This window comes from Parasteatoda tepidariorum, chromosome 8 (assembly GCF_982258835.1).
Source record: "Parasteatoda tepidariorum strain Cologne lab strain chromosome 8, Ptep-v5.0, whole genome shotgun sequence".
NCBI classification, from domain to species: domain Eukaryota; kingdom Metazoa; phylum Arthropoda; class Arachnida; order Araneae; family Theridiidae; genus Parasteatoda; species Parasteatoda tepidariorum.
In genome coordinates, this window is record NC_141762.1 from 72,652,252 (window position 1) to 72,674,872 (window position 22,621).

General features: G+C 27.1%; 1 long non-coding RNA gene across 1 annotated transcript in view; it reads right to left on the reverse strand.

Annotated features, from left to right (window-relative positions):
• The window catches only part of LOC139425585 (uncharacterized), a 174,288-nt gene that overhangs the window by 49,270 nt on the left and 102,397 nt on the right, over window positions 1-22,621 (reverse strand). The window lies entirely within an intron of this gene.

Below are 22,621 nucleotides of genomic sequence, written 5' to 3' on the forward strand. Positions count from 1 at the left end.
TTTAATAACTCCTCCAACTTACTCACTTGTTCACATTAAAGATAAGCGTACAAATCGAGGAAAACGGAGATCAGGAAGTAATAAAACTCTCTTAATAGTAACAAATTAAATGAAATTTTTTTCTATCATAGAAAAAAGATTTTAATAAATATTATAATACTAAACCAACGAATGAATTTTTTCTCCCTTAAGGATATTTGTATATATAAGAGTCAAGATCTTTTTAATAACTTTTTCTTTAATTAATTTACACTTCAAAATTCTTTGTTCCGTTCTTGTTAAAGCTAAAATGAGTAGAATTTCACCAAATAAAAAAACAATTTCGATAATTTATATTTTGTTAATAACTTTTAAAATAGAAATAAAAAATGTTACCATTAAAATATTTTAGCATAATTTCAAGCTTCAATTATAATATATCTATTGATAGAATTATCTTTAATTATAATGAAATTAAAAAAATTTAGGGAAAACTAATATATCCGATTATGAATGTCACAGAGAAGAAGATAAATATTTTGAATTAGTTGATAAACATCATGCACATATTATTACTGGTAATTTATATATTATAGAAAAATTAGAACTTAGAAATTTAATGCTAAAAGGCACAGAATTTAAACCCATTTACCATAAATCAATTAATAAAGTTTTAGAATATTTTCTTAATGATCTCAATAATTTTTGCTTAAATATATCAAATAAATTTTTTTCACGTTTGGGTGTGTTAGCAGAATTGAAATGGACTGTTTATTATTACTTTAAAAACTTTTTTCAATAAGAAAGAAAATTTAGATAGCAGTAAAAATTCAAGATTTTTAAAATAAAATTTTTTAATCGGTAAACAACAATAAAATAATTTTGTAATTACCTCCATATACGAAGCTAACAATAATTATGCAATCTTCTGAATAAAATTCGATGGTGAACTTTAAAAAAGGAGTCACAAATAGTAAAAATTGTAATCTTAATAATCTAAATAATATCATTATCATTAAAAAAAGTTTATTATATTATTATTAAAAGTTATTAGTAGCTTTATATAAGAGGTTAAAATTTAAAATTAGTAATATACAATTTTCATACTTAATTATCAGTCCAAAATTTAAAAAAAATCCTAATAAATTTAGAACAATCACCTCCGGATCTCATACTTACCTTACTAAACCTGGCACCATTTTCTCTAACTACTGAAATTGTTAGCAATATTATTAGAAACAGGTTTTTCTCAGATTATCACGAATAATAAATTGATTTAAGATTTTGTTAAAAAAGTTATATTCCGTAATGAATTAATCGCGTTCCTTGCCAACGCTGCGACAATTTCAGCAAAAGCGTTTTCTCTATTCCCTCATCATTCATACCATCATATATCGCCAATATTCATATTTTGAAAAGTACAATGAAAATAAAGAATTAGAAAAATAAAAAAAATGAAGAAAATGAATTAAATGAAAAAAAAAGAAAAAGAAGCTTTCGGAAACGCAAACAATGCACACAAAGAAGATTTTGAGAAAAAGCGATAAGGTTAAGATTTTATAAAAATGTAATGTAAAAGCTCTAATTAAAGGCATATGTTACATTTTTTACGTTAATTTTCACGCATGCATGGTGAAGCTTAATTAGCGTTTGCGTTATTAGCGGGAAACCGAATCATAGCGTAAAAACTCTCTATTGTCAGCTTCATTTTGTCAATAAGGAAAAATTAATAGCTTTAAATCTTTTGTTTTTCTACGTATTAATTACAAATATCATCAATTTTTGAAAACTAATTAGTTGCCAGATTATTGCAAGATACAATGATCGATTACGAAACCACACATCGAAATCATATTCGAAGGGCTAGGCTTACTCAAAATAGAGATAAAAAAGTAGAATGCTAACATAAACAAATGTCACGTATCAATAGTCAATTATTATTGATAGCCACGATGATGCACTTGCACATATCCGATTGGTTTATAACGCTTTTTTTAGTTACGTAAAATATTATAATTCTAAAATATAAATTTTTGAGTGTTACAATTTAGGAAATTATTGCATTGACGGTTAGAAAAGCTGAAACCACACTTTTTGTTTTTATTTTTTTTAATGTGAGTTCCAAACCTATAAAAGGTAGCATCATAAAATTCTGAATACGCATATTTTAATAGTTTTACTTTAATTATTTCAAGAAAATTAATTAAGCATTTTTATTTTATTTAATTTATTTTTAACAAAAAAATAATTAAAAAAATAAAATTATGAAATTACAGATTTAGAAATTTTTGAACGTATTTAAACATTATTGTCAATAAATTGGAAGCATGATTTTTCAAAATTAATAAATGAACTTACAAGCATATTTTTTAAAACTTATATGGAAACATATATTTACAGAAACATAATTAATAGAAACATGTAGCTTTAAAAATAATTGAATATTATTTTTTTGAAAAATGTTTCACAATATTATTTTTGTATCATATAATTGCATATAAAAATTAAAACATGACATTCATTTATTGAAGAATTCCAACACTTTATTTTGTCCTTAAAATTTGCAATTGTTTTAAATTAACTCAAATGATTAAAGATAGTGATAATTTTTATCTAAGAAGAAATCAATATTTTTATCGAACAAGATAATTTACTTAACATGAAATTCTTATTTAAATTAATGCTTTAAATTTTGTATTTTAAAGTATATGGTATTTTCTAAAATACTAAATTAATATTTTATTTCTACGTGTTTGAAAATACACTAATCTTGCAATTTTGAAATTCAAATCGTAGGTGAAAATATTTAAGATACTTTCATAAATCGTTAATGAATACAAATAATTCTAGATTATTTAAAATATTCCATAATTCAAGAGATATTTTTCATTTTATGGCCTTTTGCTATTTTCTGAAACCTATTTTTAATAATCTTCAAAAATTTAAAGTAAACATCTTTAAGAATCCTATTTAATTTCTCTGAGAAAATGCATTTTAAAACATTTGCTGCATAATATTTGAACAATAAATAGAAAAATGAAACAAAGTATTCAATTATTATTTCATATTGAATAAAATATTCGTCTCAATAGAAATGAGATAAGCATAGCCGAAAATATTTGCATATTTTAAATAAATAATCACAAGAAACTGAAACGGTAGTATATTAATTGATTAAATACTCCATTAGATTCAAAAATATTCAAATTAAACATAGCAGTCGACTTTATCAACGGCTCAGAAGAAACAGGCACTCATTTTAAAAAAATTTTCCGACGCGATTGCGAAGAAGCAAAAATGATTTGAAAAAAAATAGAAAAAGAAAACTAAGTTGCCAACTAGAAATGTGAAAATAAAGGTGAGAAGCAGAACTGAAGGAACCACATGAGAACTAACTGAAGAAACCATATGAATGAGAAGAAATCACTGCAGCCGATATAGAAAAAATCTTTATTATCTTTTTTTATGGTTGGCAACACTATGTTTTTTATTTCAAATCATTTTTCACGTCTGGAAGGTCTAGAAGATGAACGCTCTTTTTTGAGCTTTTGAAAAATATCAGCTGTTGTTTCCAATTTCGATATTTTTGATCAACCAATGTACCTCCGCTCTTTCAATAAATTTCTTATTTTTATTTCATTTTCTCATTTTTCTCATTTAATCATTCAACTTTTACACGCGTATAATTAGTTATTTTTTTTTAAAAAATATACGTTTAAAATGTTTTAAAATAGCAAAAAATGCTTTATTAAATATTGCTTAGCTAAATTTTTTTTAGAATCTTTTAAATCCAATTCCAAAAAGATATTTTTTAAAAAAATATTTCATTATGGATGCACGTTGATATTTCATTCTAGCTTGAGGCTGCAGCGTTATTTGTTTACGCGAAGACATTTAGAAACCAACTAAGTTTTATCAGAGCGTAATCTAAATTTGAATATTAAATTCAATACACGAGAATCTGAGCTGTAACGCAAGAATTACTTATTGATCATACACAACATCAGATTTGACACTAATGGTAAGATAACGACTTGGAGACTTCGGTTAATGACATTAAGTTGACTAATTTAGAATCAATATAGTTACATCTTTTGAATGAAAAGTGATTGGGTATTTTAAAATTCCTAATTAATTTACGAGAAATGTCTTGGAAAGGAAAACATTTAAGTTTACTTCTTTAACATTCGTTTTTAATGTATGTAACAAAAAGTCTTTGTTTTTCTATGGCAGTAATGATAAATGTATCAAAAGTAAAAAATAACATGCATAAAAGTAAAAAATAACATGTATAAGTAAAAATTTAAAATCTAAAGTGTAAACTTTTTTTTGTTAGCTCTACTTTTATTATTAGTTTTTTTATTACTTCTACTTTTTATTATTGTTAAAGAAATAAATTTTCGAGTTCTTTTTTTCCCATACGATTAACTTTAAATTTCAAGCATTGTTAATACTTTTGAAAAACAAGACAGATATTGATCAATATATATATATATTATTATTATAATAATAATAATAATATTTATATTTAAATAACATTTGATATCAAATCAAGTCCTTAAAAATTGCAACTTGATAGTATTTTAAAAATTTACAGTTTAATTCATAATATTCTTAATTCCTAAATAATTGAACATTCTGCTTCAAAGAAAAGAAATAATAAACTGTTTTTTTTAATACTTGAAAACATACATTTTTTTTGTAGCATTTAACTTTAAATTATTTCTAAGCTTTATTTGTGAATATTTTTACTTAAAATAATTTAAATAATTAGCGTAATCTTTATCACTTAGTTAGGTTCAATTAAAAGTGTACCTTAATTCATTCCCACTATATTTTTAATAACTTTTTGAAGTTTAGTACTTTAGATATCTTGTATATACAAAAACATATGTTACAATTTACGTTCCTAGCATCGAAAATTTTTTTTACAGGTCTTTAATATAAAGGGTCTTTTTAATGTAAAAAATAAATAAAATGTATGAGTGCAAGGATTGTAAAGTCTCTATAATTTATGCTCTTAAACTCTTTGATGCAAAAAAGGAAGAAAAAAAGCAGCTAACTTTTCATTTTAAACTGAAAATTGCAACAGATATGTGCGGAAAACAATTTGCAATTTTTTAGGTGTAAGAATAATTTAAATAAATCACTTTCTAAAATATTCTACGTCAAGTTACCTGCTCATTGCTGTGTAAAAAAGTAAATATTTTGTATTCCGTTGAGATTTTTTTAAAATGGCATGAAAAAATCTTGTTTACTTAAGAGAAAATGCGTAAAATATATACATCATAAATATGCATAACGTGAATTCGCTTAAACCTTAGCACCACAATACCGTGGTATAAACCAGATGTTAAGTCTTATTGAATCTCTTTTACTTTAATTTTAAGCGACACTAAGGAATAAATTACATAAACACGAAGCATTAGTTAGTAAAAATAATGTTTATGCTTTCCTTATTAAATTATATTTGTAAAAAACGCTTTATAAGAGGAATTTTTTAGATAGGAAATTTTGAACGAAATTCAAAGTTTTTTTGCTGGAAATGTTTTGATTCAGAGAAGTTCAATTAATTCATTTTAGACATTATACCTCAAGAAAATTTAATATTTACGTTTTTTGCTTCAAAACAGCAAGAAGATAAATTTTGTCGTCGAATTCGGCAATTTTGTAGAGTAGTAGATGCAACTGTAGAGATAGATTACGGTTCATGCCAAGCATACTTAGGCATAAGAAGCATACATAGACGTTATAATTAATAAATGTTAGAAAAATAGAAATAACTTCAATCTTTTCAGTGAGGCATAGTAATCGCTTTCATGGTGTCTGGGCACTTTCATGAATAGCAATTATCTTCTTTTTTATTTCCTTTTAATAATCAATTATTTAAATAGCTCCCACTAAAAAAATAACCCCCTAGCATTTTGCTGATTTCTTTTCAGGATGTTTGTACAATTTAGTCTTATTTCCTTAATGTTGCCCTTTTATAAAAGTCAACAAAATGTTTAAATGTATTATAAGTCAATGAGTATTGGGAGTGATAACATAAATGCATATTTTTTCGAGTGATTCCTAAGAGATAGAGATTTTTGGTGCGTGCATGGACCTTGAAACGCTATTTTCTATTTTATACTTAACTACACTTAATTTGCGACCACTAAGTCCGACACAATGGCATTTTAGAACAGCTCTCACGTTCTGGGGAATATGTCTATAGTTGTTTCACCAGCTCATTCATGGCAAATGAGGTGAACTCGGTGAGGAGAATCTGGTACGTTACTAAATTTTGCTAAAAAAAAGTAAAAATTACTGTTCATGTCAAACTCAGTTTTAAATTTTAAAAAAACAGTAACAATTTAAATAATATTAACGTCTCACTGATATCCGTTATGTGTTTTCATTGAAAAATTGGAGGAAAAGAACAAAAATCTTATTTTCTATACAAGTATCTTGCTTGAACGTGAATTAACTCGAGTGAGATTTTGTTTTTTAAATATTATAAAGCAGTCAATATGAATACAATAAAAGAGAAACGCATTGTGACAAAATCAACACATTATTCTAGGGTCATTACAGGGAAAGAGCTGGTCTAATGATAGCAATGCTTAAGAGATATTTATTTTTTTTATATTTCAGTTGCATGCATTTTGAGATTAAGGGAAAAATATCATGATAAATACATTTACGTTGTAGATTGACCCTTGAAATTAATTTATTTTTAAATTGTAATACACAATTGGGCAATTCAATTGCCATACTTGGTATTAATAAGACTTATTATTTATAAAACAGCTGATTTTATAACGTATTTAAATTAGAACGAGTTAGAAATATTTTCAAAAGACATTAAAAACTGAAGTTATTAAAAACAAGGTACAATGAATAATTCCATACTAAAAAAATTATAGTAAAATAACAGTTAGCATTCCATCCATTCTATTAACCATAAAGATTCTAGAAATATAAATTTTTTACTTTTAAGGTTTTGAAAAACCATGAGTGCAAAACTATATGGTTTTTTAGCAATTTACAACTAGAATGGTTTCAAAACCTTTAAAAATGAAATTTTACCTGATCTTAGAGATAATTTAGCAGTTTTCTGATGTTGCTATGCGCGAATTAAAGTTTTATATTCTAATAGTCCAGGGACACAAATTAGGAAGTTCAGGATACTGAAATTAAATTGAAGAGAATGGAAGAAATATTATGGTGTCCACGATGGGACTCGAACCCCCGTTCCAGAGATTGACGGATAAGCCCTCTAGCATGAAATATGTAACCCGCTGCAGGTCACCAAATGGCTTCCTTAGGCAGGCGAGGTGCGGTTAGGCAAGGTGCGGTGATGTTCTGGATGTTTAATCGTATTAGGTAAAGAAAGCAATTTTTCTCACCGTTTGAATATATTTTCGTATTTAAAGGCTATTTAACAGTTTTGTTTAAATATGAAAAAATAACAATTAAATAAATTGTTATTTAACCTTTTTTTCTGAAACATTTCTAACAGTCTAGGAGATTAGCTAATGCAAATGTGCAAATAAATAATGATAATTTTTAATGATAATGTAACAGGTCATGAGTTGCAAATAAAAAGTTCTGTTATTCCTATTGATCTGATACGAATGTGATTAGCACTGACTTTACTTGAAATTGAAATCCCGACAAATTTTACTATTCGATCACGAGAAAATATACTTTTCCAGCATTTGTCGCTTAAAACACGGGGGGGGGGAAATTATTACGACGTAAACAAATTTTTTACTGACATAACCGCTTTAAATAAGACTAAATGAAAGAAAATATCAATGTATGAAAAAAATTGAAGCTGCCCAATTTATTTTTTAAAGCAACTTCAATTTCATAGAAAAAAAAATTTATTTGAAGATTTAAAAGACATTCAGATATTTTTAAAAAATAATGGAAAACAATTATCAGTAAATGATTGCGTTGATATTTTAATCTAATATAAATCATTAGATGTTCTAAATAAATATTATATAGTAAATATTTTTGTAATTTTTGTTAGTAAAGGAATTTACTTAAGAATGTAAATTACTTAGGCATTAAGTTTATTTTTTTAATAAATATATTTTGTACGACAAATTGAGTAAAGTATAATAAGTTTGTATTTTTGCGTATTTTTGTTTTGAAAAAAAATATTTTGGAAATTTAATAATGTATTTAGAAGAGGCTGGGACCTGTCGTAAATGTAAATTACTTCCATGAAAAAGCTTTTCGTTATACAAGAACTAAATTTTCATTTTTAGAAATTTGTATTCTTTTAGTCGTTCCGATAGCGTGAAGAACACATATTCTGAAGAAAAGATAAGGAGGTATGAGAATACACGTTGGCATTGTATTCTAAAGATGAGTAATGTGTCAGCTGTTAAGAAACGGTATTCGTAATGAGCCTACAGACATTAAATAGCTGAACTGTGAAGACATTAAGGCCACAAGATTTGTGTAGAGCTATAAAGAATATCAAAAACTTTCCATACCTTATGGAAAAAGGGCTATTTACTGAGAGTAAACTTTGTTTAAACTTTCAAGAAAATAAAGTGTTCTTTAAGCTACTTATTTACGCCAAAAAGTGTAAAGATATATACTGGCTTAGTTTAGGCTCTTTTCATACTTAAGACTTTTTGCCTTCTTTATGAAAGGAATGCCTTTGACAACAAAAAGAGGAGAGTGCTTCAGAAGAAGGGATGTAAGGATGAGAAAGGTGTTAAGTAAGACAGTGCTGTTTTCCGTTAAGAAGAGAAATGTCAACATGATTTAATAATGAATAATATTAAATAAATGCTTAAAAACTTTTCTGCGATGAAAATTTCAGCTATTGTAAATATATTGTATTGATACACTGTTAGAATTTTTATTTTAAATTTGCAGTAAAATAACTGGCAACAGTCTGTCCCCCAAAGAATAGTTTTTTACCATTACGGTTTGAAACAGTTTACAACCAGCATCGTTTAAAAAACTATGAATTAAAAACTATTGGGTTTTTTAATTATTTATAACTAGCATGGTTTCAAAACTGTTGAAAAAAGAAAAAGAAATTTAACTGGACATTGGAGCTAGACTTTTCGTTAGGTAATAAGTATTAGAGTTTTATTATAATATAAAAATGTTTTATGGAGCACTGAAATTTTATTTCATTTATGGAAATGTTTTTGGTTTACTAAAATTAGCGATACGCAAGTCTTAAACACTTTTATTCCAGAACTGGAGATTCCATTTACACTTCTTGGCATTATATGATGTACAGAGTGTAAGAGAATGTAAAAAACTGTTTAGAAACATCAGTTTCGAATTAAAAAAAGCTGTTGTCCATCAAAAATGTCTTGAAACTCTTTAACTGCTAAGAACAAATAATGTAATTAATAAAAATAAATTAATATTTTGTTCCTGCACTTAAAACAATTTCTCGAACACCAGAAAATAGTGGTGGCTAATTTACACAGTAGTGGTGTTTCGCACTTGACTAAAATCAAGGATAATTAATGATGTAGTGAAACAACTAGAATGTTTATTTATCTCTTCTTGGCATTAAGTAGCCACCGGCATGTTTGCTATCCTCTAACATTAACGTTTTCTATTACAATAAGATATGATGCATAAAAGAATTAATAAAGTTATTCTTAAAATATAATCTAAAGCAAGAATCATAAATTTAAGATGTACATGTACAACGTATCATAAAATAAGTAAGTTGACAAATTCATATTAATATCATAGAATATTATCATGAATTCGAACAAAACCAAAGTAAATAGAAGTTATATATTATATTTTTTCATGAAATTTACTGAGTTATGTCAATCTTATGAGAATATAAATATTTTACTATGCAACCTAAATGCATTTTTTGTAACGTTTTATATGTAACGTTGTATATGTAACGTTTTGTAACGTTTTAAAGCAATTCGACAAGAGGAAAGTAATTACTAGGAGAATAATCGATCATATATTTTTTTTTCTAAATTATCAATTTGTAAATAAAATTGAATCTTACTTAGTATTATATATTTTATTTTTTAACAGTTCTTGCGAACAGCCGACTCATTTTTGGGTTACCGACTACTTATGCTCAACTCTGTAGACTTTTAATTTTGAACCCCATCCAGAAGACAAAGAAACTCCTGGATCAAGTATTGGGAGAAATTTTGCCTTCGTGAAAAACTTCTTGATGTAGCTAACCCACATTTGTGTTTCAGGGAGATGGTGATGAAAACCACGAAAACCTGCGATGGTTAGCCTAATGGCTAAGGGACATTATCCTGTGATCCATCTACCACTGTGGATATTTTTACGTCAGCACTGTGGTCGGGGCGAGGCTGGTGCTGGACTCTTGTCGATTAGCCATCTCTGTGATTCGAAACTGGCTCACCTCATTGGAATTGGTATTATGTAGGTCATAACCAGTTTGTCAATTTAATCCGAAAAGAAGAACTTCAATTTCAGTACACAATATCTGAACAAACCTCCATTTTGAATGCCATATTTTTACTATCTTGAGATTACACAAATATTCGCATCTTTATATCTAATAATGCTTCAAAAGCTTTTGTTACACATTTTTAATATTTCCTTTCGTCATTTCACACAGAAATGTAATTTAATAATTTAAATATACGCAAATTATTTACCAAAAAACTCAACCGTTTTCAACAACGAGTTGCAGATTGGAATAAACTTTAGCAATAATTGGTGTTAAGATTTAACTAAGGCTCTTGAAGCCTGTAAAAACTCTTCATTAGGTATTAAATTGAAATAAAGCAATCATTCACACTGTATTTAGAGTTTTTTTATCACCTAATTCAGGACGTTATTACTCCATAGGTTTTACTGTGGAGTTATAAAAAGTTATAAATCAAAAGAATGCATGGTTAAATACAAAAAAATGAAGAAAAACATTACTTGTTTAATTTAAAGCTTGTAAAATAACTTTATCTACACAAACTATTACTTTGTAGATTTCTTTTGCATGCAAACTCAGCATAAAATAAGACTTTTACCTTAATAGCTAAGTTAAAATAATAACTAACTCATAAAAGCGCTAGATACATTTTCTTTTAGTGTTTTTATTCACATACAAAAAATCTATTGTATACCGTTTATCTATCAATTCAAGTCATTAGTTTTCACAATTTATGGAGAGAAAAAAAGAGAATAATGAGAATTAGCTTATAAAGTGCCTTGAACAAAACTTCCTTAAGAAAGAGAGAAAATACTTTAAAAAAATGAAAAAAGGAAAGAAAGAAGCTCCAGCTTTAAAGGAAGTAAAGAAATTAGAGGAAACAATTACTCAATAATTTTTTATTACTTAAAAAAAATATCTGGGTGAAACTGCTCAACCATGAAATAATTACCTCTCGACGATGGCATTATGAGGAATTATCAACCCGCATAGATTTTTCCCCTCTCTCTTTTCACTAACTTTACTCATCGAAAAGTTTACTTAAATTATAATCTTCTTATAAAAATGAAAATAAAATAACTTGAAATTTATCTACGTAAAAAAATTATTATAATTATTAAACTATTTTATGCATATTTTTAAAAAACTCTTGAGAAAAGAATTTATTTCCATGTTATGTAAAATAAAATAAAATAAAGTGCATGCAATTAATTTTCACATTAATTTAATCACTGCGAAGCAAATTTTTAAAAAAAGTATAAACGTCAATGCAAACAAATGTAGATACATTTGTTTTCTTTTTTCCTTTTAATTATCGTCTAGATTATGGATTGAACAGTATAATTCCCCTTTACATATACTAGTTTGTTAAACGAAATATACATATTGGATACTGTTAGTTTGTTGCTAGGAAAGTATATTTTTTTAAATTTATTTTTCATTCGCTTAGCCTTTTAATGCATGAAGTAATTAAAGTTATTTTATGTACTTTTTTATCAAAAGAAATAATAATTACCCTGTTAATTATGCAATGCTGTAATTTTCATTTTTTAGACTTGAACATGCCGCATACTATGTTCAAAGATTAATTATTTCAATAACTATAAAAAAATTAAATTATATAATCTGCTTTAAAACTACTCTGCACATTTTATGCGTTTTTAACAAAAACATTAAAGAGATCTTGGATTAATGATAATGATCCTAAATTGTATGTAACTTTTGTCAAATGAATTTTAAAGATATTGAAAATAAATAATTTAGTTAAGAAAATATGTCAATAGTTGACCGATTAATAAAATTTATAATAATATTTTATTTTTATGTGTCTATTTAATTGCACTTATTATATTATATATTATATTATTATATTTGTATACATAATAATTTCGTTTGCACTTGAAATGTAATGAAATTATAAATGTTAAAAAATAAAAGTCACTGAAATAATATATATATATATATATAAATGAATCATTGTTTAATTTTTCAAAGTTCAAATAATAAAGCTCCCTTAATGTTTAATTTTTAGAAATAATAGTAAATCATTTTCCACCAACATAAATATGACTAGTTATAAGACTTTTAAACAGGGATAATTTAACAATTCCAGTTTTCGGTGTTCAGCTTAGTTTTTCTTCTGAGTGACTCCTTCTCGCTCCCGTGAAAATTACGGGGTGAGGTTTCGCCCTCTATTTCTCGCTCCCGTGCTATTGACGGGCTGGAGTGTTCAGTAGTAACGAACCAATAAGAATAAAACTAATTCATTTCTTTCGCCCAGAAAACATTTTATTTCTCATTTTACACACCAGATGGCAGTTCCAGGATATTTTTAAAGTAATTGTAGATCGTTTATTTTAAACTGGATGTCAGCACTAATCAAATACGTAATACAAATACAAAACCCAAAAAATAGGCACTTTTATGATCGTTTTCTTGAAAATTAACCGATCATTAAGGGGTTAAAAATGCATACAATTTGTTTTCCTTTAGTTCCGCCAGGTGGCCGAACGGTTAGCGCGCCTGACTGCTAAGCAAATGACTGCGGGTTCGAATCCCGCTCTGGGCATGGATGTTTCTCTCTCTTGTGTTGTCCTCTGTTGTGTGTGATGTGTGAATGCGGCCCACCGTATAAGCGGGTTGGTGGCAGTATGGCGTGGCTAATGTTGCTGCAGGTGCCCCCTGGGCAACGTGAAATGAGTAACAACTCCGGAATCTTCTAAGAAGAAGAATATTGTTCAGTGCCTGCCATTAGAAAGAAAATGCTTTCATTTACTGATTTTTATGTATAAACGTCTCATAATTTTAAAAATTTATTTACAAGGTTTTGCTATAAATGTATTTAATTGAACTATACAGGCCTATTCAAAGGTAGAATATATTTTCCTAATTCTAAAAAGACAAAAACTTATATTCTAAAGAATTCTGTATCGAACTACTGCATATAATGTACATAAGTGAGCTTCTTGTGCATCACCTGTAAAATCCAATAAATTTCTAACGTAAAATATTATTTCGTAATTTTAAAGTATTATTTATTTAATTATAGCGATTCAATGATTTCATTGTAGTTATTACTGTAGAAATTACGATTAATCAGATTTTTTGTTCCGTAACGTCTCTATAAAAATAGATTTTGCGCTAAAATTTACAGGAGTAGAAAATTATAAAGTAAAATTTCTATTCCTTCTGTTAGTGTTTTATGTTGATATTGAATTTTTGTATTGGAAACTGTAAAGCATAATTTTCGCAAATCATGTTTTTTTATGTTAGATGTTTAATATACAGAAAAAACTACGCAATCGATTTAGTTTTCGCTTCGAAAATTTGTAGAGAAGCGATTCGACTATGGTTGGTACCAACAAAAATTGAACCTTTTCCAAAATTCTAATTTTTATGTACTTTTAAATGACAAAACAAGTCAATTTTTCTTCCAATAGGCACTAATTTGTGAAAAATTGTATTTTATTTTTTCAAACCATAACTAGATGTAAATTTTCAACATTTCCTACATAAATGTTAATTATTGGTCTCGTCTGTTTCAAATTATATGGCATGGAGAGCGACTGAGCAACTATCGTCACCTCTTTGAGGAAAGGAATTTCGTCAATAGTAAAAAATATTGCATAATTTCATTTTTCTACAAATAAAAGCAAACCTCGTAGTGCCTGAAGTATGTAACTTTTCTGATAATAATTCTATCGTGGAATAACATACAGCTGATTAAATATCACTTTAATAACGTAAGAAAAATTAATACCACCCAAAGATACATTACACCCCTGCCCGAAACGGTATTTGAACCCGGAATCTTTCTGATGTAAGACCAACTCCTTGATTTCCATACAATCTGGACAGCTCAGATCTTTGCTATATTTTCGATTGACTTGTCCTCATCCTAGCTACGTCATTCTAGTAAACAGTCCTCCACAATACACTACAATGGGGTTTCTATTTGAGGAAACATTTTCGTTATATATTTAGGAGCTCCCTTTTTGTCACAAATCACGTGATTTCGGGCCGAAATAATTTCTAAAATTAATGAAATATAGTATTCGCATTGTCAAAAATGAGAGCTTTATTTTTGATAATGTATACCAAAAATCCACATCACTTTTTTTAAAAAATTTATTTCAACAGTGAATATAGGTAAATATGTTTTTTTAACAGCCTAGAATCCCATTTTGTCTGATCACTTTGACATGTTTGATTTTATGATAGAAAGTCTAATAAAAAGTGTATAACAAACCATGATGTTAGGGTGATTTAAAACAAACCATCATAAACATATTGAAACAACTTCAAGTTTATTTCGTTTGTAAGGGAATTCCCATTTGAATATCTTAAATGAAATTTTTAAACGGAAAGTCTGTGCCTTTACCTCTATGCTAAATCATTTAATTTTACTTTTAATATTCAAATAACTATTATTTCGCAATAACGTCAATGGCATTAATTTCGACTTTAATCGGTTTAAATTCGATTTGAAATCATGTTAATTCAGTAGCCTCTGTCATTCATTTAATAACATTACAGAATTACCAATATTTGTCTAAAACGTCTGAAGTAGTGATTGGACATGCCGCCTTGCTGAGTATTTATGGAAAATTGGATGAGTCTTAGAGTTGAACGTTGGCTTTGTGCCTCGCAAATATTTGAGTTATTTGCATTAAATTAGTATTTCTTGGTCGCTTAGTCTTTCAAAGGAAAATACATTCCCATTTAATTTGCTTGCGATGTAAGTCGATATTAATTTAGATTTAATCCTGATTCCATGACCGTTTATTGTTGCCTATTCAATTATATGTTTAGTAAAATGATGATAAAACTCTTTGTATTATAAACACACCGATGCCATTTATTTTCTACTAAATGGAATGTCTCGTACAGGAGCAGAAATAATTAATTATCAGCATAGATAAGACTATTTAAATATTGTTTAAAATATGGGAATTTAATTTACCCAGGAAAATCTAGCACTAAAATAAACTACTCAAAAATAGTTGTAAGTCAAAAAAAAATTCCCCGATTTCAAAAATTTTTGAATAATTAATACAATGTTTATAGCATATCGAAATGTGAATAGTATATTCTTAAAGCAAACAACTTTATTTCAATAATTATTATCATTTTAGAAAAGCTAAGTAAAGAAACTTTATAACCTCTATTGCTTCATTTGCTATTTACTTTAATTTACATTGATATTAATATATTTTTACTGTCCGATGCGTCAGAAAGGAATTGAATTCTTTAATAGTTAAATATTGAATCGAAATGCAGTTTTTTTTAGATATCCTTTTTGTGGATGAATTTTGAAGGAAACATGTGACAATATTCATAAACGAAAAAAAATAATGTCAATCCAAAAATGTTTATTAAAATAGAGGCAAAATTATTAGCCCATTCAGTTAAAAGTGATGTTCACTAACAGCTTAAAAATGTTTAAAAATCAGATATTTTAGAAATTTTTAAAAAAAAATCCTTATTGAGAATTTTAAATTTTTAAGTTAGTCATATAAACACTTAATTAAAAAATATAATTGTTGTTCTGTTACATATCTGGCTTATCTTATTTTTTATGTTACCAAATCCAAATTTTCGCTACTCTCAGACTTCAAGCAAATCCCTTTATCTTTCAAAACTCAAATTTTTGGAATTTTATTTTAAAAATCCACGATTTTAAATATTTTAAAAAATTAGAGCAATAAAAAGTTTTTTTTCTTCTTTCTTTAAGAAAAAGGGACAGTTCAAGGATAAAGTACAATTTAAGCCCCTTTATTATTTTGTGATTTGTGTGATATGATTCCTTTAATTATTTTCATTTTGACAAAGCAATGATGTTGCAAATCGGTTTTCTTCAAAGTTAATACACTTTGAAGAAGAGCCATTCTGGATAAAAACAGCTTCTGTCCACGCATAGACAAACTAAGCAAAATATAGCAGAGAAGACGACTATTGAGAAAATATTGATTAAGGGGAAATCTCGAGCAAAAAAAAAAAAAAAACCGGTTCTATTCCATCCCGATCTTCAAATTTTATTTACTTTCAATACCAAAAATGCAAAGTTTTGTTTTGTTCTGCTTGTGGCAGATAAATAAATGCTTGTGATATTCATACATCTATTTTAATTTTATCGACTTCATTTGTATGATGCTCTTGTCTCAAACCTTCAAATTTATTTCTACTCAGAATCACCTTTCATAGATATAAACCCTTACCCCCTTTTGTTTTCCTATCTGAGATTAAATATAAGTTGAGGTAAGAAATAAATAATTTTCTCTTAAAGAGTCACTGAACTGAATCTTTTCAGAATCAGCTTTCATAGACCTAAACTATTCCATTTTGGTCTACTTATGTCAGCTTACATATTTGTTGGGGTAAGAATCAAAAAAAATATCTCTAGTAAGAAACCAACAGTTTTCTCTAGAAAGTCAATGAATTTAATCAAACATTAAATTAAATATTAACAAAAAAATCTTATTCAGTGCACTGAAACCGAAACTTGAAGTGCTCAAACAAAAGGTTTTTAATTCAGTTAATAAAATTACTATCTTTGCTTTCATATCTGAGATTAAATGCAAGTGGAGTTAAGAAATAAATAATTTTCTCTAAAAAAGTCAGTGAATTAAATCTTTTCAGAATCAGCTTTCATTGACCTAAACTTTTCCATTTTGGTCTACATATGTCAGCTTACATATGTGTTGGGGTAAGAAACCAACCGTTTTCTCTGGAAAGTCAATGAATTTAATCAAACATTAAATTAAATATTAACAAAATAATCTTATTTAGTGTACTGAAACCGAAACTTGAAGTGTTCAAACAAAAGGTTTTTAATTCAGTTAATGAAATTACTATCTTTGCTTTCATATCTGAGATTAAATACAAGTTGAGTTAAGAAATAAATAATTTTCTCTAAAAAAGTCAGTGAATTAAATCTTTTCAGAATCAGCTTTCATTGACCTAAACTTTTCCATTTTGGTCTACATATGTCAGCTTACATATTTGTTGGGGTAAGAAACCAACCATTTTCTCAGGAAAGTCAATGAATTTAATCAAACATTAAATTAAATATTAACAAAATAATCTTATTCAGTGCACTGAAACCGAAACTTGAAGTGTTCAAACAAAAGGTTTTTAATCCAGTTAATAAAATTACTATCTGTTCAGAAGCATACACTGATTCCTTAGAAATCCAAATAAATGCGTAAATTTAACCATTTGTGGTATACTTCTAAAGAAGTTTCAAACATACGTAATTGAAATATAATGAAGATAGGCTTTTATTGTTGCCAACTCTTACGTAAAATTATGATAAAAGGTTTATCATTATATGGCTATCAAAAACGAGATGAATGTAAGTTATGACGATAATAAATCTTTACTTAAAAGTGGCATTGTTCACATTTAATCAATATGGAAATAGCCTTTTAAAGCCAGGAGTTTCATGAAAATTGCAATGGAAAGTTTTATTCGTCATAATGCTACTTATTTAAAAATATAATTATGGTTAGATAAAAGTTATTATTTTTGAGTTAGAAAATGAAATAATTTTAAACAAAAAATAAAGTTTTCCTTCTTGAATTTTGAAGATATTGTTTGTATTAGTTCAATAAAGATGCTTTAATAGCACTTAAATTAAAAGGTAAAAAATAAATTTGCGTCTTTATTTATAAAAGAGAAAGTCTGTCAGGATGCATGTTCGCCAATAACTCGAGATTTGGAGCGTCGATTCCGATTTTTTTTTTCGAGCACTTCGCAAATTTTCAAGTGGTGGTTTATAAACAATAATACACTTCAAGCGTTACATAATTTATGCATAGTATAGAAAATACTGAATTTTATTGAGGAAAAGCATTAATATAGATTGAATCATGCGCTGTCTTGAAAACAGCATTTTTGCAAAATATTTCAAATTTTTAGAAAAAAAATAAAAGCATATGGAACTACAAGGGAAAAAATTAAATATCCTTAAAGCTCATTAAACTCCTAGTTTAAGTGCAGAAAAGAAACTTAAGAGCAAATATGCAGGCTCACATAAGTTATCGAAAATTGAAGAAATGTTATATTTCACCGCCAGTGGAAATGTTAAACGTAAATTCGCGATCGCAACGCTCGAGTACGCCGTCTAGCGGGAGCCTGTAAATATCGGACATTAATTTATCACGTTTTCATTTAGTTCCATCAAAGTCATTGACTGAATCAGACGCCATTTTTTAGCAGCAAATAAGAAACAAAATTTCCCTAAGGAAAAGGCCGAAGAACTTGAAAAAAATCTCCAGAATATTAGTAAATCTTTCAGGAACAGAACACGCCAAACATTTGAAGAAAAATTCCTCTATTATTTTTAATTTCTATTATCAACAAACTTGCAACTGATGACTTCCGATTTCGGATACTGTTACAGATGTGTGTATTAAGGTAAAATGCATTTCTTCTGTCTTCAATTCATTACGAATTAAAGTGAAGTCAACATTGCTTTCGTCATTCCAGTGAATAAATATGAATTCAGAACATACAGAATTGTAATAGTTATAGCATATTCTTCTTCGTTATAGAATAGTATATATTTCTGTATCCATATAATTCGGAAAACAACAATAAAAAATTATCCAAGTTACTTGAAATAGTGCCATTTGTGCTGATTCTTAATTAATTTAAATCGTTTTCTTGGTAAGTTTTTTTTAATTTTGAAAGAATAAGTTCAACTAGAATTCAGCTATTCTGTTTTTAGCTACATATTCAAATTCATATCAATTATAAAATTTTGCTGTGTAGTATGTTATCTAAAAGTAATGAAGGTATAAACTATGTATCTATTATTTGAGAATAAAGTTTTCAAACAAGGAACTTATCATTTTGGAATTCTCCGGGAATCATAAATCAGGTAAGTGCAATGATTTTTACAATAAAAAATTTGCTTGTAAATATTTTTTTTTCATTTGATGATGGTTCTCTACAGAATATTTTTTTACGTCTGATTAAGAACTATAAGAATAATAAAAAAAGAAACAATATGAAAGTTTTTATTTCAATGTAAAGAATTCTTAAAATCGTTTTTTTATCCTAAGAATTCTTTATTTTCCGTTTTTTAGTTTATAATTTTTTGATAAAAATTGTTCTCAAAATACTTTTGAAAAATTAAATGGTATAACATTATGTGTTTATGTATACTTTTTGTATATTCCAATGTTTGAAATAATATGATTCAGAAAAGTATGGAATAAAAATTCGGTACTTACGACGTATTAACGCCACCGCCGCTACAGATTTGGCGGTTTTTAAGTGCCGCCAATCTACACTTAAAATTTTTGCGACAGTTCATAAAATAAAACACTTTATTTAAAATCAAAGTAGTCAGTCGGATTTCGGTGGAAAATGAGCCGATATAGAGTTTAGCATAGATTCAAAACAATCATATCGCCATATGAACTCTGATGAATAAGATTCCAAATGAAATAACATTTCCAAAACGTACGTTTGCCGAGATAAAGTATCATGTTGTGGGAATTAGTACATTTTCGCTTTTTCGGTAAAATATTTCCCTCCTTAAAAAATAAAATTGCATCTTGTTTTGTTTTTGGCAAATCCCAAAGACGAATTTTCGTAGCACTAAAAATGGCGACAAAAAAGAATTGTTTTTTTGTTTTTGTTTCGTCAGCATTATTTATTTTACGTTTCTTAGTTTCTAAATAATGTTTTTTACTGAAACTTGAAACTTTTTTGATAAAAATTGATGTAAAAAAACTTTTTTTACAAAATTAAATTTCATAAAATTATGAGGCTTATGTATACTTTCTGTTCATTTTAATTTTTGAAGTAACATGATTCTTAAAACTATAGAATGTAAAGTTTAAATGGGCCTTTCATGTTATATCATTAAATTTAGTAATACTATTTCTCGGGCATTAGGTTTTAACTCTTATAAGAATATACATATTTTTTTCTGTTAATGTGCAAATATTTTTCCGATGTGTTTTGGATATTCCTTCTCTAATAAAAAGAGATACCATTTTGTTTTCGGTTGTACAAGAAAGAAGATCAAGCATTTTTCTTTTTTAAATTTAATAAGCCACATTAAAGAAGGAACGTTGCAATGCTACACGCTACATTAACGACGTCTCCAGAGTAACTGAATGACGGTTCATATGGAAATCGCAGGTAAGCGTCTCATACAACAACGCCCCCTATAGTTCGTTGCGATCGCGAATATGCTTTTTCTTATTTATATGACTGTATCGTGAATATTATACAAAGAGATAATGGGATAACTGCAAGTGACGTATTGTGAGTATCTCGATCTTGATTGGGTGTAGAAACGTGGCATTTGTTTACGTTATCAACTGCTATTTCCATTATATTTCGAGTAAGCCCAGCCTGTCAAGCAATTATTCTCTTAAGTGACACATTCTATTTTTTTACACAAACAAACTAATTATGCATCGACGTTGCCACGGACACAAAACAGAAATATATCACGGTAAGAATGAAATGCATAAACAAATACAATGAAATACATAAACAAATATCAACTAATAGTTATTAATTATTATTAATAAGTTTCTTGGGAAGAATTGATTTATATTACTCGAAAAAATTGTTACTAATTGTTTTAATATTGTATAGTAAAATTGATTTCTAAGTCACATATGAGTCTGATTTTTCTTATCGTAAATGCATAAAACAATTCACGTTCAAATTCAAAATATAAATTCTAATTAACTCAAAATAGTTTTAAAACACACGAAGAAGTTTATTCAAAACCTAGTTACAGCAAAGGAGAGTTTTATTGATTAATTGAGTATGATAAAAACAGAAAAATTGTATGCCGTTTTTTCTATAAATTAATAGAATTTTATATGAAAAATAAAGCTTAATACGAAAAGCAAATTGGCATTTATTTCACTTAAACTAGCTATAAATTCTGTAATTAATAAAGCTTGGTATAAATGGAACAAATATTATGGCATTTTAATATATAAATTACAAATAAAAAATAGTATCAGATGTTATGAATATCAGAAGATATCAGAAAGATGCGTATACTATAGTGATTTTACAAATTTTAATGTATTATGTGTGCGATATTTTAGTACTGCTCTAATCTCAGCGTTTAAAATCTTTTTAACAGATTTAAATATTTTGTATCACAGGCGTCAAAAAATTTTTACATAGTGATTAAAGGGTTGGCAAATTAGCCTGTGTTCTAAAATTCCCTCCGTAAATCAGTTTTTTCTTTTAAAGTCGTGTAACTTAGGAGCATCTAACGATAAATAATAACCATTTTTTAATGAGTATTAAGTTATGTTGTTTCAGAGAATCAACATTTCAATTTCTTTAAAAATAATTAGGAAAACAAGGTACAAGGATTTTTCTACCAAGATTTTCCCTTATCTACAAGAGTCTTCGTCAAAAATTTTGTGTAAAATAATTAAAAAGTAATTTAGATGAAAAAACTGTAGTTTTGGGAAAAAAAATATGGCTATTTTACTTAGATAATTATTCAGGATGAAAAGTAAATGTCGATGCTTTCTGAAAAATAATTAATTCCCATCCTGATTTCCTCACATCTTTTTCTATGTATCTGATAATATTTGAAAAATAAAATTCTCTGCGAAAGTTCATTTCTTAAAACTTATTTTTTTCTTTAGGAACTGTTTTAATTGTCTTTAAAAACAAATATATTATGAAGATTAACATAATTTTTTTTCAGAAATAAAAACTAGTATGCAAATCATTAAATTTTAATCAAATCGAAATAAGAAAAAATCGTTTCCCCTCTTTAATTTAACAAATAAGGTGCAACGATTTATATGAACACTACTTTAAAATCAACCGATTGACGAACTAGTCAGAAATACTTGAACGCGGAGACAAACATTGTGGTAAAATTAACGTACTGTGTAGTAGAGCATTTCTCTTAGGAATAAATTCATTTCGGTGATTTTTCCATTCATATGGTAACCATTGACAGGAAATTATGATTTTCAAAATTGTATTTCTTTTTACCATACATTAAGTAAAAAAATACAAAACTAAAAAAAAAAATTTCACCAAATCTAAATTTTTACGTCATTTTCCAACTTATCATGAAAAAATTACTAAATTCTGCCATATTCATCAGATTTTAACATTTATCAAAAATATTTACTTTATCATTAATTTTACCAACTTAAACAAAGCACTTTGGTAAAAATTATCGAGCTTTTTAACGTTCCCATAGAACCAGAA